Consider the following 19,096-nt stretch of genomic DNA (forward strand, 5'->3'; position numbering starts at 1 on the left):
AAAAAAAACAAAACTGTATTTCACGCATCACTCATGCATGCAGATTGGGAAAAACAGACTTCATGCGAAAAGTTTGTGGTGCAGAAAGAATTGCCATGCCAGGCAAACACGACCATGTCACACGTGGCTCACGTGTCAAACATAAAACCGCTGAATTGAACGACTCCTGTCAGCCCCGTCACACGCACACACACCTCGCAGGATGCAACATGAAGGCTTTCGGCAGGCATGAGAGATTAGACGAAAGGATGGAAAGAAGGAGCAAATGTGGCTAATGTGTGAGAAGTTACAAGATACTCAGGGGAAGAAATGTGGAAAGCTGATGGCTGTGTCTAGTGTGTGTGTGTGTGTGTGTGTGTGTATTATATATGTGCGTTTGTGACTGGGGGGGTCAGTGGAGATAAACAACATTTGCTGTCAAGTGGTTTTTCTCTCTCAGAAATCTGCAGCACAGAGGTTGAAGAGCTGTGCGCACACACACACTCACACATACTAGACAAACACACAATGTATCAATGACTTAAAATGTAACTCCCCTCAGGACCACGAGCTGATGCTACTTTTACCCACCAACTTAATTTGCGTGTGTGTGTTATGGGGGCACTTTTGGTTACACTTCATCCACTTTTGGATGATTGAGAAATACTCATGTGGAGAGAGCACTCTCTCTCTCTCTCATTTACACACACACACACACACACACACACACACACACACACACACACCTTTGTTCACTTTCTCTGTCAAACACATACAGATGCACTAATGCGCCTACCCACGATCCACCTACACACACACTCACACACGGGTGCACATTTAAATGCACACGTACATGTGTTTAGCCACTGGTCTCATTGTTAGGTCTGCCCTCTCTGGGGAATAAATTAAACTGTAAAACCTTCTTTCCCAGCATCCATTTCTGTGTGTGTGTGTGTGTGTATGTGTGCATACATGAATTTGTGTATGTGTGTGTGTGTGTATCTCCATTGATCACGACTGAATTAATTTATTCCTTTTGTCGCCAAACATGGCCCTTACACACACCGCAGAGAGTGCCTCTCCAAAAACCCTGACTTCAATTGAGAGGTTCAATCCACACCTCGGTGTGTATGCACACACGCACACAAATCCACACGTAAACAGAGTGAGAGACACATGCAGATGCACACACAGACACAAGCTTTCACAGTTCCTGACGCTCTGTCATATAACCCTCTAGCACTGTTTCTCCTCAGCCGGAATGTCTAGGTAATCAGCAGCAAAGAAAACTCCACCATCTCCACCTCTTTTACTCCATTCTTTCACTTCCTCCTCAAAATAAACCTCTCTCTACCTTTGCTGAATCTGTATGTTACACCTCCGCTGCCTGAGAAGCAACGTAAATGTCCCTAAATGCCAACATAAGTGCACTAGTTCAAATTTTGTTTTTGTCCATTCCCGCTTGTCCTTCAGCATACCCATCTCTCTCATACAGGTGCGCAGACATTTTTATTGACTGTGTTGAGGCAGACCTCCGTCAATAAAAAACTTCAGCAGGGAATGTGGAGGACAACATTTTGTGAGCCTGAACTGCATCACATCACACGCAAGACAAGAAAAGAAAATAATAAAAAAAACACTTGCAGAACTGCATCCTGGCCACTGTTTCCTCTGTTTTATAGAACAGCAAGCAAAGATTGTCAAGTGTTTGGGTGCTCTGTGTTTTTCAACACTACCTGTTGCACGACATATACCTGTGAATGTGGATTTCGTTCCAGGAACCATTTTGTCAGAGTAAATGCCGTTTATCCTTTGGTAGATGTTGAGACTAAGCTGCAGTATTCTGCATAATATGTGCTCACTGAATGCTTGAAAATGGTTGCTAATTCATCTTTGGAAGCGCATATACAAGGAATTATTTCTCTCCAGATTGAATTTGAAGGCTGTCGGATAATTGAATTTTCAAAGTTGGGTATTTCAACCTGAAGCGACCTCTAACAATACAGCTGTGTTTTTTTTTTCTTTCAGCATAATTTGGCTGCTCATTATAATCATCTTCCCATGAGCCGCCCGCATTTCAGGGGTATGAAGCACGGCTCTGCTATGTGAGGTTTGAGATTGCCAGTTTGTGAGAGGTGGTTGTTTTACCATGTCACATCTGCAGTAATCTGAACCCTGAACCCTGAAGGCTTCTGCTTTACACACACACACTTCTGTTCTAAAAAAAGGGAACCATAAGCATCGCAGGGACAAAGGACACAGCTGTCACCATTATAAACACATGTACATGTTACATATATACATGTGTATAGTAGACGTCATAACAGATTATCGTAGGTGCTCCCATGTCTGCTCAAGTCTGTGTCAAGCAGAAAGAGCAAAAGCCACACTTTCATTACATTACAGGCATTTAGAGAGATGCTCACAATGTGGCCCTTACTGCTGCAAATCGTGCTACTTCTGCACTAGCACCTGTGCGTGTGCATGCTTGTGTGTGTGGTGAAAACAAGCCTGCCCAAGCAGTCTTAAGATGAAAATTAGGTCATTTGGCCTCATGGGAAAGTTAGAGTGGGAGAGACAGAGAAAGGGAAGGTTAGGAGATGGGACAAAAAAGATGATAAAGACTGAAAAGAGAGAGATGGAGCTGCACAGAAGAGGAGGAGGATGGAATAATTGCTGTTGGGTATGATCCAGTTTGGGCATGTCAGCAGCACACACACGTAATCACACACAGATGGCGCCTCCCCACACAGATACACAAACACACACACAGGTCAGAGAATTACTTTCCAACCACTGTTTTGCATAAGTGGTCAACTCATAGCTGCTTCCTATCATGGATTTGCAGTTTCATCCAGAGAGAGAGCCGTGGTCTAATTTGTGCAGAAAGCAACGCATGATGAGGGAAGGAAGTTCAGTGTCGATCTGAGAAGAGAAGACCTTTGACATGACATTACAGCTTGATAAGGGACCACATTAAACAGCTTTGAACACTGTGGCAAAATTATATGAGGAAGTATTTAGGTTCTGATTTTACAAATTGATAAACAATAGAAACGAGGGAACGCTGGCTTCACTTTTATTTTGGCACTCCAGAGGGCAGACAGAACAATGTAATCACATACGAAAAGGACTTTTAATTTTAAGTCACTATCATGGAGCACCATTACACTTCCAAAAGGATGGTTCTGGGTCATATTAGATTATATGTACAGTCTTGTGTTTATCATATCCCTGTTGGTTAATTCCAACTTGTGGCCACTGGTCCTCTTCATTTTTTCAACGTGTTACACCAAAGTTAAAATCTATCCTCTGTGTTTGAGTTTCCAAAATGTCAAAATGTGGCGGGAGTGTATTCCACCTCAGAGAAACAGGAATGTATTGATGCTGCTTGGTGGGTAGTCTCTATCTCTTCATCACTCCTCAAATAGACAAAAATGTGGCTGACAATATAATTTCACAGTCCCCATTCAGTCTTACAGGCTCAGTAGGTGCCCAGTGAGTGTAGACTGTGGTGTAATTAGCCTGGGGCTCCTGCAGGCCCCTGTGCACTCTGAGCTGTAGTGTACTTTAACAGTATGCTGTTGTGTGGTATCTATGTATAAAATACTAACCAAATGCTCTAACGGGACTTCTGTTCAATGTGTCCAGCTGCATTGTACAACTATCTTGCCATCACAATCAGAGAAAGATGATGAATGGAAGGAGTTGACGGGAAATAGATGTCTAGTTGTCATGGTCAGAAGCATACCTGTCTTCAATATGAGAGGCCTCGAAATAGTTTGGGAGAGTTTTAGAGAAGCGACTGTGTCTGGATTACAGCCTCAGAGGCGCCGCAAAACGCAAACAGTAAAGCAAGCTTTGACTAACAATGATGATAAAATGAAGAATCTAATTTTGAGACAAAAGGGACATTATTAAAACTCTAGGGGATGAATCAACAAGACAAATGCGCACACACACACACACACACACACACACACACACACACACACACACACACACGCACACACAAAGGCTGTAATATAGACTTATCCTGCATATCACATAAATAATTCATAGATGAGTAAAATTTGTATATAGTTTCATTGATGCACTGACTCATTTAACATTAAGAATGGACTCATATGAAAAGTTGCATCAGCTGACAAAATTTCTGATTATCTGACCAGTTAGTTAATTCGTTAGTGTTACAGCCATGGCTGTATCCCCTGAAGATGCCCATCTTCCCCTGTGTTCCCAGCGCTCCCCTGTCTGTAACTTTCTTTGTTCATATCTTGTCTGTGTGTGTTGATGTGGGTGTGGTCCTCCTTCCTGGCTCTGGTCATGGGATGCACCTGTCTGCAATCAGCTCATCACTCCACCCAGTCTGCACACCTGCCTCCCATCAGCCAATCAGCCTGCAGCATATCTACCCCAGTTCTTCAGCCGCTCTTTGCCAGAGTGTTGTTTCACCTCTACAGTGTGCACACATCAAGGCCAAAGCTAGTTTACAGACTCACTAATTTCTCCTTGTGTCTTGCCTCCAACCTCCAACTCTGCATGCCATCTCTGCCAGCTATGATTCCCCTCATCACTCCCACCCTCCATTAGCTGCATCTGGACCTCATTCCCCACCATCAGCCCCATTGGTATTCTTGGTTAAAATAAAGTAACTCTTTTATCACCAAAGCCACCTCTCATCTGTGTCTTGCACTTGGATCTCAGTTGTGGTCATAACAGTTTATTGTCCTTTTGTTAGACAAATACAACCACAACAGAGGAGACATTACAATTAAAGACAGACATTTACAGAGAAAGTGCTCCACAAAAACATCACCAGTAATCAAGAATTAAGTACAATGCAAGTGATGCACACCTCATATCAGAGCCTGTTCTCATCCCTGCAACAACCGTAAAGGTCGACTTTTCAAGTACATGCTGATGCTGCGTAAGATGTAAATAAACCCAAAATGCAATCACTTGAAAACAAACTGTGTTTTCCAACAAGGGCTTTGTAAAGTGTTCCCATGTACTAATATCCTTCATACAATCCTTCAATCCCTCCAAAGACTGAGCTTTTCGAGGATGCCGCTGTCATACCCAATCAAGATACTATCACCTGTTACCAATGGACCTGATTACCTGTGGAATGTTCCAAACAGGTGTTTTTGGAGCATTCCACAACTTTTGCTGGTTTTGTCTTGTGCTGCTGGTATCAAAATTCAGAATAAGCATATATTACAAAACTCAACTCAATGAAGCGTTATTTGTGTCCCATTTACAGCTGAAAGTCAAAGTTGACCCACTTTAAGTTACATCACGTACATTACAACAACACACTTATTTTAACCCATGATCTTTCCTAAACCTAACCAAGTGGTTTTGGTGCCTAAACCTAAGCAAACTAGGACCATTTCACAGTGCTAATGACGTAAAGACGAAGGTCTGGTCTGGAAAAAGACCACTGTTGTCGTGTCCAACAGTCATATATATTGTTTTGGGAAACATGCATTCAGTCGTTTAGGTATGAGGATGTGCTGCATTTGTTTTACAGGGTTGGTAAGAATAGTTGAGATCTATCAGTCAAAATGGACTCCACCCATCTGATGATTCTGCTGTTCACCTCTAACTACAACAGCTTTTCATTAAAATATGCAGTGTTATAATAGCTAGTGCAAATGAAAAGTCTTGGACCTACAGCCAAAACCACATGTTCATGCAGCTAATCCTGGATAAAAGCTACTTCAACAGTGTACAGTAACAGCTGTGGAACCTTTAGATCAACCTTAATGACCACTGAAGTTAACCATGACACAATTCATTTACAACAAAGTGGCTGAACTGACCTGACAACCAATCGCTATCTGTGTCGTCAGTGTGCGCTTTATACATTATACATAATGCAGGAAGATAGCCTAGAGGCCAAGCAGAGATAGTATCGATTAGTATTAAATCCTTTTAAGGCATATATATTTCAAATGCATTCCTGGAAAAGTCATAAGAGGGTAGATGTAAGGACATCAGTGTAGGAGATGTGTATTAAAAATGAGAGTGGAAGGAGCAAAGAGGGTGAGAGCAAGTCAGAAGGGGAGAGCAAAGCGAAGAGCAATGAAGAGTGAGCACTGGTGCCAGACAATGAGGAACATTCAGAGGAGAAAATAAGATTGAGATAAAGATGCCAAGAAAAAGGAAGAATGAAAGACAGAGACAAACCATGGAAGATGACAGATGTGAAGAGCGTGAGGGAATGAAAGTGAGAACACTTCCGTGAGAAAGTCGGCGATGTGTGTTTGTGTGCTCAGAGAAAAAGGGCTTTTGTGAAATATTCAGTGTGATAGAAGACTTATAGAAGCAAAATCCCCTCCCTGGAGGAAGAGAAGAGAGGAAGAGAAGGGAGGAGGAGCAGAGAAGAGGAGGAGAAAGGAGTAGCGATTGAAGTTTTGGATAAGAGTCATAAGGCTAGAGACCATTTCAACAGAAAGGTCTGTGCTGTGAAGCTTCGTGTAGGACTGTCAAGGCCCTCTCTATTTTTAAACAGTGTGTGGGTATAGCGCTCACACCTTATAGCATCCAGTATACCTGTGGAGCTTGCTGGAGGTGAGCTTATGTAGAATTTGCTACTGGGATACTATTTCAGTAGAGGAGAAAGCAGTCTCTGGTTATCAAATAATAATAAGATGAATTTCTGGTCATGAAATAAAAATTTTATTTTAACTGGCTCCTTTGAGAATCAATAGCGCATATGTTACTACAGTTCAGTGTCCATGGGGCTGCGGCTTGCAGGTCCTCAAGCAAAAAAAAAAAAGTTAATTCAGAAACTGGGCAACTGGATTTATATAGAACTCATTGGCTTTGCTAAATGCAGGGAAGTACTTTCTTTCAATTACTGACATTTTGTGCAGATGTCACAGGGAGGTAACTGCGGTTTTCAGTGAAATGTCTTGAATACTATTGGATGGATTACCATGAAATTTAGTGCACACATTCATGTCCGGCTCAGGACAAACTGGAACAACTTTGCTGCTCACTTCATTTTTTTTATCTAGTGTCACCATCAGGTCAAAATTTCAATTTCTCCAATACTTAAATACCTGCAAAACTAATGGCATTCTCGACAGTCTCAGCTGTACTTTGTGTTTAGTGCTAATTCACTAAAGTTAGCTGGCTGATGTTAGCATTTAGCTCAAAGTACTGCTGTACCATTGTACAGCCTTACTGAGCCGCTAACATGGCTAGTCTTGTTAAAAATGGAACCAAGAAAACACACGTTCCCTAACCCAAACTAGGTCCCAAAACTGAACAGTGAAAACATCAATCATGCTTTACTTGCCAAAGAGTGGATGTTGTGGAGAAAACAAATTAAACATATTGACAGTAAACAGTTTGCAGATATTATACATAAATCTTTCCGTATGTTAATAAAAAAAAATGTAATCCAGGTCGCAGTACACTGTCCACTGAGTGTGATAGGATAAGCAGACATTGACATCAAAATGCATTAAATAGCTCAGGGGGCTGCACTGGTGGGGGGCCTGTTGCTTCAGGTTCAAGTGAAACACTGAAAATCTGACTCAGGAAGTCCAGTTTGAGCAATAGATTAATGGGTTTAAAGGCTTAGCAGATGCCAAAGACAGACTTAATTTTACAACTCTGGAAAATGATCACGGAGGCAATTACTTTAATTTATGTTGCAAAGATTGCAAAGTAAACAGCAGAAATACTCCGTTCACTTTACAAAGTAATCCACCAGGCATGTGTAAGTATGTGATTGACACTTTTCTGAATGTCACACAGCAAATGTCCCGAAGCATTCCCCCGCTTTAAAGCTTAATATATTCTGTAAGCACTAATGACATATTGACATAGTATGCAGTAAATTACTGACATTGTGTTTCAAGAAAGAAGTTGAAGATTTTATAAGTAATTTCAATTTAGAGCTTTAGAGCATCTCGTAACTATCAGAGGAGCTGTATCCTGTGGTGCTTCCACAATGGCTCCAACATCCAGCCTGACGGATTACCGCTTGTTGCAAACAGGGGTTTAAACATGGGTCGTTCATGTCCTCAAACTGTCCTATCGGACCCCCTGGCCCTATATGACATGGACTAACTGCATTTACTCTACAATCATAGCCACACATAAAAAAAAAATCACATTCATATACACACCGGCTTACACACACAAACACACACCAAAAGGCTCTATAAATACAGTGTGGAGGTAATGTTCATCGTGTAAAGTAGGCGGATTAACTGGAACCAGGTCAGAGCAAAGGCAGAGCATGCTCTAGCTTTTCTCCTATTTAGCTGCTTTTCTCACCATTTTTTTTTTCTTGCTGTTGCTTTTGGCTCTTTTTTTGACGTGGTAGACTGGAACGGTTATCTCCTCCAACCCCACATAATCCTGTTCCCTAAATGACACTTGTTTCGCAGCTTCTCAGTACCACGTCTCGTCGGAGGCAAGTATATAGACCACCTGTCACTATTTCTGAGGGTTTTGAATTTACTGAGCGGATAATCCATCAAGCATGCTGACATATTCAATTATCCAACTACTAGTGTTTGAACATGTGCATATATCAATTACAAAGGGCAATTTTACTGGAATAAGAGCTTGAGTTGCATGTTACCGATTTGTCGTCAATGAAACTGTAAACTTATGAGTTTGTGCTTCGTGATGCACCAGATGGTAGATCTATTTTGGTATTTTCACAAAAGGGGATTTTCAGAAATGATCACATTGTCTGTCTTGGAAGCATTTTTAGATCCTACCTGGTGTGCCAAGGCTGGGACGGTACTCTATGTCCAAGCATCTGGCTGAAAGTGAAGGACTGAGTGAAAGTCAGTAAGACTCAGCACACCTATTAGTGTCAATACCTTTCAAAACCTGGTTGTCTCTCAGAGATGGCTATATGCATTTAAGCAGTCAATGCGATGCCTAATGGTACAGAGTGACAAAGAGAGAAGTAGAAGAGAGCAGGGAGGAGCAGAGGGGAAATAAAGAAAAGGCAAAGACTAAAGGGTGAAGAAATGGAGCCGATGTGGTGAGATCAGAGGAGGAGAGGCTTGATTTTTATTCCACGAGTCAGACAGAGCAAAGAATGCACTTCAGCGAGGAAATCTGCCTTTGTCTCTAACCACCTTGGTATTAAACTCATCCATCCTGAGCGAGGGAGAAACACACAGAGAGGAAGGAGGGAGGAAGAAGATGAGAGAGAGACAGAGAGACTGCGAGAGTCTGCAGCAGTCATCGTTCACCTGTAGCTAGCAGAGATCTTGGCTTGCATAATGCAATGTGAGGATAAAGCCTCCTTTATGACCAGCTGAGCCAATAAATCCGGATCAGATCCGACCTCTTTTTCTCCTCCCCACCCTCATATCTCCTCTCTGTGGTTGTCTTTGCTATAGAGCGGGCAGGGAGTTTCAGCTGCTGAACTCTCAACAGCCTAGAAACTCTTCCTGATTCCTATTTCTGTCTTTGCTTCTCGAAGCAGCACCACAAAAGCAAGGAGTATATTCATCTCTTCAACCATCCATACATTCAACCAAAGTGGAGGAAGCCGAGACACTCGCTTCCCTGCTAGTAGAATGAAAAATGCATTGCAAATGTACCTCATTTTCCCAGTATGTTTAATTGCCTGTATCTGTCTCCCTCTACACTAACCATTCCCTCTGGTGCAAAGTCTCCACCATAATTGTTTTCAATTAAAAAGTGTCGTGCTGCAGCTGTCCTTAGCTTGCCTTAGCTACAGTATATCGCTATTCAGGGGGACCGGCTACCAGAAGATGAGAGGTAGTAGTTTTGGCAGCCATCGTTATGATTGGATGGGGAGCCACAGTTGAAGGACTGATAAAGCACTGGCTTGTTGGATCCATCTTTATAACAGCTTGGGGTGTTACGTAAGGGGTGATGTGGCCGGGGCTCGTGGAGGAAGAACAAATCATAAATCCCAATGACAAATATACCAAGCAAGCAATAACTGACTGCTACTCATAACGATAGCCTTGATACTTAAGTTATAATTACTTTTGTCCTGCCATTTTTTTTTTTTTTTACCTTTCTCAGCGTAATAGTAAACAGGATTAGATTCAGTTGTGTAAATAGTATTTTTTGGGTTTCATGTGTACCTTTTTATGTCATTTTCTGATCTGTGTCCTAGCTCCTGTATGCTGGCCCAGATTGTAGCCCAGTTTTGACTTTGTTGCTGAACTCAAAGAAACGGTGAGTAAGCATGGCTACTGTTCTGAGTTTAGCTCTGTTCAGTCTGGACCAGCATGAGGAAAAACCCCCATTAATAGGTGAGTGGACTCAGATGATGTGAACTTGAGCCAGGTGGAGTATGTTAGAGTAAGGTGATGTGCCTTCAGAGGGCTATTTTGAGGAAGGAAAACTACGTCAGGATGGTTTCACTGTCTCCTCTCTCTGTTCCTAATCCCTGTCTCACAAAAGGCCACTGCAGTCCTTCACACAACAGTCTAATGACAGAGATAAATAGGAGAGGTGGAAAAAGACGACAGACAGGGGCACAGGGAAGTGAGAGATGGTCTGAGAGGAAAAGGAAAGGTGACAGAAAGAGACAGAGACTCTAAGAGATGAAGCTGAAACGGAAAAAGGGAAGGAGAAGGAGAAAAAGAGGATATGGAGAAATGACAGATGATGACATGGAGACAGAGAAGACATATACAGCTCTGGTAATGAATACAACTTTAATGAAGTCTCTCGATCTCCATTGCTCTTTTCCCCTCTAATCTATCAGTTCTTTCTATCCCCTCCATGATTCTCTGTCACTTCTGCTCCCTCTGTCTCCTGCCTTCAACACCAGAGAGCCATGGAGATAACTCACGGATAACTCATTAGTAATTCAGTGTTTTTTTACTTGCGCATATTTAGAGTACTTTCAAGGTATACTCGATTACTGGTTAATTCGGTATCCTACAAGCGCGGAAAAAACCCTTTTTTTATCTTTACAATTAAGCTTTCTCAATAGCCTCTTCCTGGCTTTGGAAGAATATCTTTGCCGTCTTTTCAACTCTTCTGCTCTGTAGGTTTTAGAGCAGAAGTCAGACACTATTGAGCAAAGGTCAGCAATCAATAACTATGTTTTCTTATCCGGCTGTCAAGGTAATTTTAAGTGAACTTTTGAAATGCTGGAAAGAAATTCAGTGTAAATTAGATGTGCTGCTATCAGCTGGGGAGAAATATACTTCATGAATGTAAAATGAAGCTACATATGTGAACACAGAACCACACCATAAATTGGAAACAAGTCTTTTCAATGTGTTATTTATGTGCTACAACCTTTCAAGGGGGTAGAATAATATATACAATATCGTGGGGATTTCACTGACATTTGCTTTCTTCATTCACTCCCTCGAAAATAAAACATTAATTTGCATAGCAATGATTAGAAACCTAACAGATTTTCTTAATACAACCCCAGCAAAAGCTGGGATGCTCTGTAAAACATAAATAAAACAGAATATGATCATTTGCTAATCCACAGGTAAACAGGTTCATTGGTAACAGGTGATAGTATCATGAATGGGTGTGAAAGGGGCATCCTCAAAAGACTTATTTGTTCACAAGCAAGGGCGGGGCGAGGTTCACCACTTTGTGCAACACATGTATGTATAAAGCATATTACTACATTGGTACGTGGACACTTCCTACACAGTTCATGTACAAATGATTGCATTCTGTTTTTTCCTCATATTTTACACAGCATCCCAACGCTGTGGGTCTCTAACTCAGCACATCTCACTTTACATTACAGTAAATTGTGGTTGCATTTCTGTGAGCGTGTACCCATGTGTATGCAGCGCTTTGTGATGACCCATCTTATCCTGGCCTGATGTTGAGCTGCGATGATGTAGATTTCATGAGGATTTCATGAGTTTAATCCCTCCCTGGCTGTGTTGTTGTGTTGGTACATGTTGCTCTCATTGGTAGAATTTGATTCATTGCTTTAATCAGAGTTTGTAGTTTTGTGGTTTCTCTGCAGTTGGCTCTGGTATTTATTGTCCCACTGTAACAGTACAAGTAAAAAAAAAAAACAACACACTTGTGAGTGTGTTTGTGTGTGAGAGAGCTGCTCATGTCTCTGTGTGTTGGTGTAGTAGGCTAACACATGCTGAGGTTCTTTTGTTACCTCTGCCAGTGAAGTTGGTTGGTGCATGTGCTCTCCCATCCTTGTCTCTCTGTCTGCAAAATATTTCAAAAAGTTACAAGTGAATTTGGCTGGAAATTTGGTGAACAGATCCCTGGCCCAAGGATCAGTGGATGAAATTTTGGCAGTGACCTCACCATGGGACTCCTGCCATTTTAAATGCTTTGCAGTTTTTGTAGCTTTAGATGTAATATTGTTTTGTGTAATGCTGGGAAAGTTCAACAACCAGCAAGAGTCTGGCTTACACATGTACAATGCAATATTGTATAGCCTCTAATTACCATACAACTATACAATGGCTAAGCCTGTACTTTTGTGTAGCTGAAGGTCAAGCCAAACATTTGACATCGAAGCTGCTATGTTAGCTCTGCTAATTACACACTGTAGATTAGCAGCTTGCTACTTAGTCCTACAATTAATTACTAGCAATTGGATTAAAAAAGAATATTAAAACAGCTACCAAAACACTTACCCAGCAGTCATTGTTGGTGACAAGCTGGGTTATTCATTGTTTCTTTCAGTTACAACGGCTAGCTTCCATGAGCTAAACTGTTATCATCTAATTGCTGGCAATGTGATTGAATGGAAGGTAAGGCTGCCGCAAAGAAAAACAGAGCAGTATGTCTTTCTTTTTTGCTGTGGCTGGAAATGATAGCTATTTCTGTTACTATCCAGGTATCTTCCAGAAATGTCCCCATGTACCTCCTATAGGCTAGCTCTGCTACTGCTATCCAGTGTTTTCAACATAACTTCAGTGTCCGAGATGATAGATGGTAAAATTTTCTTTTGGCAACATCACGCACTTGGAAAATATTTTTATAAATTACTCTTCCAGGCTTCTGTAGTGGGAGTTATTGAATGGTATTATTGAATTTAACCAAATGTCTAAATAGACGCATGTTCATTTTCCAGGCCGTTCATTATGTTTATTCAAGTCATTTGAAACATCCTTCTGATATAATGATCATCTGGTCAATTACACCACACACAGCAATCTCAGGAAAACAAGAGTATGAAATGGCTTTTTCATTTTGCACAATGCACTATAATAATATATTGGGGAGGGGAATGAGATACATAAAATTTTGAATGTTAGAGATGCTAACTTAAGCTTTTACTCTTGTTACTCTTGGTGTGGTGCTATCTCTTGATATGATCCATGATTCTCATGGATCATATCAAGATTACACACTATGGATAGACAGATGGATTCATAGATACAGAAAGCACTTTGGGGGTTCAGTAGGGGACAGAAGGCTCAGCTGGATGAGGGAGGCAGCAGATGAGGTGGGAGAGTGTGAGAGCAAGAAGGCAGAAGATGAGCAAGAAGGGCAGGACATGAGAAACCTCTGGCACCAAACTCAGTTAAGGGAAAAAATAAACAAACATATGCTGTGTGTGCAGTTTATCCTGAAGCTCATCCTTATGTAACATAAGTGGCATGTGTGCAGAAATAAGCAAGGAGCATTTGATTTTCTACTCTGGCACTGCCGGCTACACTGCCTAACCACTACCTTTTCCAGCTTGGCCAATGTTGCTCAATCCTTCTCGACAACAGCATTATCTCCAAGCCTCTGGGACACATAAGGATCATTACCGGCCACCAAATCAGGTGGCAGGAAGCGACTGCTGTTTTACATTACACAGAGGGTTCGAAAAATGATGTTGATGGATTGATGCACCTGCTAATCTCCTACTACTACCATCTGTAACCTAACTTGGCTGCTGTGGTGGTGGTGCAGATTGCAGCAAAGACTGGGGTTCTGCTCCCTGTGTCTCAGCAGCATTATCTGAGCAGGAAACATTCACACTCAACCAGACAAGAATCAGAGGCCATTTACTACATCCACTGTTATCAGCTATTGTGATATACCATTATAATATAATGGGATATTGATGCCCGCATTGCACCAGCATCTACACAAACCTGGTATTAGATTTCCTATTGATGAAATCATAATCTGTAAAAATGGCCTTTATCCAGCGGGCCTGGACCAGCCATGCTGTGCTCTTTCTTCCAAGAACTGACCAATTTCCATTTGGCAATCGATACGTAATATTAAAGTTTTTTATATTTCAGGTTTTCCTGCATTCCTACATTTCCTTCAACCTCTCAGTTCAGACTGTGGTGAGTCAACTCAGAGAAATATGTGGGCTGATCGATACCAGCAATGTTACTGTAAACATGAGCATCACTCGTCCCTTCCATCCTCATCCTTTCTTCCGCTACTCCATTTTCAAGGCATTACTTGAAACCGATTTGTATTGGATCAGTGTTGTAATAACTACATTCATCACCCTTGATGTACTGTTTAATGATCGATAGAAGTCCTACTGAGACGCTGGTGTAAGCAGTCAAACTCACTCTTCCATTTAATTGAGTTCAAACCATAGAAATGTGAACATGTACATAGAAACCAGGCACTTATAGATCTTTGATTACATGACCCTAAAACTGTGTCAGCATTTTCCTATTCACTGAATAAATACGCCCTACTATTAAATTAAAACTACATAAAACTGAGAAGCAAGAAAGCAGAATTACCTACTATTGATTCAGCTTGTTCATCAGTATAATGACGCGAGAGGGTGAATACCTTCGTCACAACTTCCTGTCCTCTAAATTTGTTACTGTAATGTAGAAAATGCTGGGAAATGCTTTTTGTCTGCATTTACATCTGCTGAAAATACATACTCATAAATAATCATGTGTTGTATGTGTTCCAGATCTTTCTCATATAAGAAAACCAATAGTTCATCATAGCAAAAATGTTCATAGAGTACCTATCTATCTATCTATCTATCTATCTATCCCTTTGTCCAATAATATCCTGCTGATATACTTCATCCTCCAAATGTTTCTGACTATTGAGTGCACATCAAAGGTCAGTCTGCTAAAAATCTCCAAAATGAATGCCAGACTTTTAAATGGCAGCAGCCTTAACAGTGCAGATGAAGGTTATAACCTGAGCTGCATCCTCCATTCTCACAAAAAAATGCAAGTTACACAACATAGAGCCCATGCACACACACCTGAACACACACATACAGTATATCACTGAAACCAGCTTTGTTTGTTTGTCTGTTGTGTGTTAGCTTGTCAGGTATCTGACTTGTCCAGGGAAATCCAAGGATAGCACATATTATTTATTTATTTATTTTTGCCATGAACAGAGTACGCAATGAAAAAGCACACAAATGATTTGAAAGCCTTTTGTCCTTTAGGCTGCAGCCTTTCCACAAACTCTAAATGAGGTCTCGAGGGATGAGTTCAAACATGAAATACTGCAGCTTACAGGTTGGCTTAAAGGACAGTGGCTACGAAGAGGCAGGGGAGACAGAGACTTGTAGATGGAGATGGAGGTAGGTAGTTGTACAGGTAACACACAGATGGACAGATCTGGTTGAAACCGTCATGTGACAGTGCATACTGTGAAGCTGACAGCTCAGCAGACAGGTGTGAACTGTGAGAGACACAGCACCTGAAATGTTGTCTGATAGAAGGTTCTTGGCACCTACATAAAATCACAGTGAGCTTTTCTTCACCATCCAAAGGCTAAAAGCGACCGTGGTGGGAAATACAGAGCAGCTCTCACAAGTCAAATGAGATGAATATGTGAGCAACCATGTTTTTTCAGTGTTTTTTATCACCTGCCCCCCTTTTGTCATCCCCAGCCTCTTTTCTGCAGCCACTTTGTTCGCTTTCTTGGTTCAGCAACCTCCTTTAGTCTCTCTCTGGGGTGCAGTAGTGTAGTAGCCTCCACTAGATTTCCTGTGATGTTTTCTCTTCTCTCTTCTGCTCTCCTTGTTTATCAAATTGCACAAGCTCATATAAAGCAAGTTAATGAGGCCAGTAGGGGGTGGACTCTGCTTTCATTGGAAAATTGACATTTCATTTAGTCTCTCTGTGTTGTGGCTTTGTAAACAGTTAATCCATTATGATATGCTTATATAAAATTATTCAAAGCTCCTCTGCCACTTTCATACTGCTCTACCTCTAAAGCTACGCTCTTAACGTATTCTTCGGCACATACAATAACAGCAAAGCAGTTCAGTGTTTTATTGGTTATTTCATATACCCTCTTTAAACCTAATAGCACCAGCCTCGATTCAGAATAGGCCTGAAGTCAATATGCTGACCCAGTATGGAAAAAGTAACGTGTGCCCATGCTTCTGGACTATTTAATGCATAATTAACAAGTGAATAACTGGAAAGATAGCAGCTTCACAGACACAGACAGTGAAGGGAGAAGGTGTGAGGAGGAAAATGTAAACGCCTTGCTTTTCTTTTACTTCAAAGATGACTGCAAACTAGTACAGAAACAGCCAATACTTCTGTTGGGAGAGCTTCTCAATGGTACAAAATGATTACTCTAAGCGGAGCAGCTGTTATTGTAAAATTATTCTCTTTGATGAGGAACCTTAAAAGCGTCAGAAAATGTTAGAAAGCTTTCAACCTGCTCCGCGCTCACAGAGTGAGCACCATCTTAAAACCATCTTTTCACTGTTATACCACAATATGAATATTAAACAATTACTATTTCGGCTACAATAAGGATAAAAGCACCAAAGCACAATAAGTTCGTTCCAATCGCTCTATTGATGACAGCGGACTTTCTTTCTTTCTTTCTTTCTTTCTTTCTTTCTATTTTTTCCTTTTTCAGTGGTGCTTCATTTGGAGGCACTCAAAAATTCAACAAGTCAGTTGTTCCATAGGCTAACCGACTGCATCTCGTTTAACTTCATTTTGGCACGATGAGCAGCCACACACTTTTCCTGCTTTCTCCGAGCCAGTTGTTGGTTTTCACTGCAGCTGTTTTACGCGCGGTGAACGCACAGCGCGCATCACCTTCATTATCATCAGCAGCAGAAGCGGCACGGCACAAAACACCCCCCCACCCCCCTCTCTTTTTTTTGTATTTTCTTCTTTTCTTTTCATCTCTTTATCGACTGCTTTCCACCGCCAGCGGGGATCAAATCGAGTTGTTCACGCGAAATTAATTCACCACGCTTTTCGCCTGCCTTACCTTGAGTTGTCGCGGCTTGGAGAAGTGTGGGTGCGTGTGTTTGCCACCCCACCCCCTTATCCAAAATGGAAACTCTGGTCCGACTTGGTAGGCTACCTGGATTCGAGAGGAAAAAATAAAAAAAACAATAAACCGCTAACAACGTTTCTTTGGTGGTGTGCAAAAAAGCGTCAGAGAGGTGAAGTAACCGCGGCTCGCGCTGTGGCACGACTGTCTGTTCTTCGGTGAGAATTAGTTTGCTTGTTTCTGACTGCCGCCCTCCCTCCCACTCACTCACTCTCACTCACTGTCTCCCACCCATGAGAAATAAATAATCTTTCATCTCTCTCTCTCTCTCTCTCTCCCTCTGTCTCTGTCTGTCTGTCTGTCTGTCTGTCTGTCTGTCTCTCTCTCTCTCTCTCTCTCTATGCCTAGCAGGTGGGCAACTTTGAATAACGTGAGATCATTATTAACAGCTGCTGGAGGCCCAAATGTATGTCCTCCACCCCTCTCCAAACCCTGCATGTGTTTTTTGTGCTAAAAAAGCAAAACTGTCTGCCTGCGTGTCTGTCAGAAGAGGTGCTCCGGCTGTCCGGTGTGTGCAGGCAGCGGATTGGGAGTGGTCGAGATTAAACCGTGGGATTATACCTCAACATTCATCATTTCATCTCACACACTGGATGCACACTGGTGGACAATGACATTAGTCTTTGGAAGATACAGACAGGCAGATTCATGAGGGTAGGGATGGAGAGAAAGTCTAGAGGAAAGGAGAGAGAAGGAGAAATGAGAGAGGGAGAGGAAATTGATCCACGTAAATCTAATGCTTTATGCAAAATCCATCAGACTACTAGCAGGGTGAGCAGGACAGAACGGGTCACCGGGGCGAGATATTTCCTGGGTGAATGTGTATGCTTGTGCATATGCAATGTATGCAGCCCTGTGTGTGTGTGTGTGCGTGTGTGTGCATGTGTGTTAGTGTGTGTGTGTGTGTGTGTGTTTGTGTGTGTGCGCGTGTGCGTGCGTGTGTGTGTGTGTGTGTGTGTGTGTGTGTGGCGGATGCATACACACAGCCAAGTCAGAGTATGTGTGCCTGCATGCTGACAGATGGCTACTGTAATGACGCAGGAACTAACTACTGGGTTTCTGTGTCTGTGAGGTTGCATGCCTGTGCACATGCTTGTTAGTGGACTGTATGTGCCTCTGTGTGTGTGTGTGTGCGTGCGTGTGTGTGTGTGTGTGTGTGTGTGTGTGTGTGTGTGTGTGTGCGAGATGAGAGAGAGAGAGGCAGAGAGAGAGGGAGAGATAGAGAGAGCAAGTTGAGTTTGATGCGGAAGCAACAGATATCTCTTTCCTGTTCTCATAGTCTTCCAAATCTCCCTCTCTCTCTCACACACACACACACACACTTCCTCATTGTTTGTAAAACAATCCGATGACCACTCCTTTAACAATGAGATCTTTGAAAGCTGGACAGTCCTATCCTGGACTCACAAGCTCTACTGCAGGTGGGGCATGTATGGTCGTAGTGGTGCAGTGGTGTAGTGGTATTGGGTGACACACAGGAGGAACATGTTGAAGAGCAATGGCTCGAGCAGACACCACTGCATCACCACCGAACAAGTAAGGGCTTGTTGTCCTCCTATCATCACTTGAGCAGTCATGTTAACAAATTCGTTGGGACAGCCGGACCTGAGTAGGTCATCACTGTTGGATGTGTCGCAGATATCAACAAAGGCCACAAACAGGTTCTGGTGCCGATCCCGACACTTTTCCTGGAGGTGCTGGGCTGTGAAGATCATGTCAGTGATGCTCCTGTTCTTCTTAATCCACACTGCCATTCAGGCAGCATCGTCTCGACGATGTTGCACATGAGCCTCTGAGGTGACACCTTTGGAAGGACCTTAGCAGCAACAGAAAGGAGTGATATGTCCCTGCTACTGCCATTGTTCTTATGAACAAG

At 42.2% G+C, this 19,096-nt stretch overlaps 1 protein-coding gene across 1 annotated transcript in view; it reads right to left on the reverse strand.

Annotated features, from left to right (window-relative positions):
- camkvl (CaM kinase-like vesicle-associated, like) overlaps positions 1-17,520 on the reverse strand; it is a 37,065-nt gene extending 19,545 nt beyond the window's left edge. Inside the window, exon 1 of the mRNA XM_076741113.1 lies at positions 17,155-17,520. The gene's annotated coding sequence lies outside the window, so the exon portion shown is untranslated. The remainder of the gene's footprint in view (positions 1-17,154) is intronic.
- Positions 17,521-19,096: the final 1,576 nt, after the last annotated feature.

The sequence above is a fragment of the Chaetodon auriga genome, chromosome 10 (genome assembly GCF_051107435.1).
Source record: "Chaetodon auriga isolate fChaAug3 chromosome 10, fChaAug3.hap1, whole genome shotgun sequence".
Classification (NCBI taxonomy): domain Eukaryota; kingdom Metazoa; phylum Chordata; class Actinopteri; order Chaetodontiformes; family Chaetodontidae; genus Chaetodon; species Chaetodon auriga.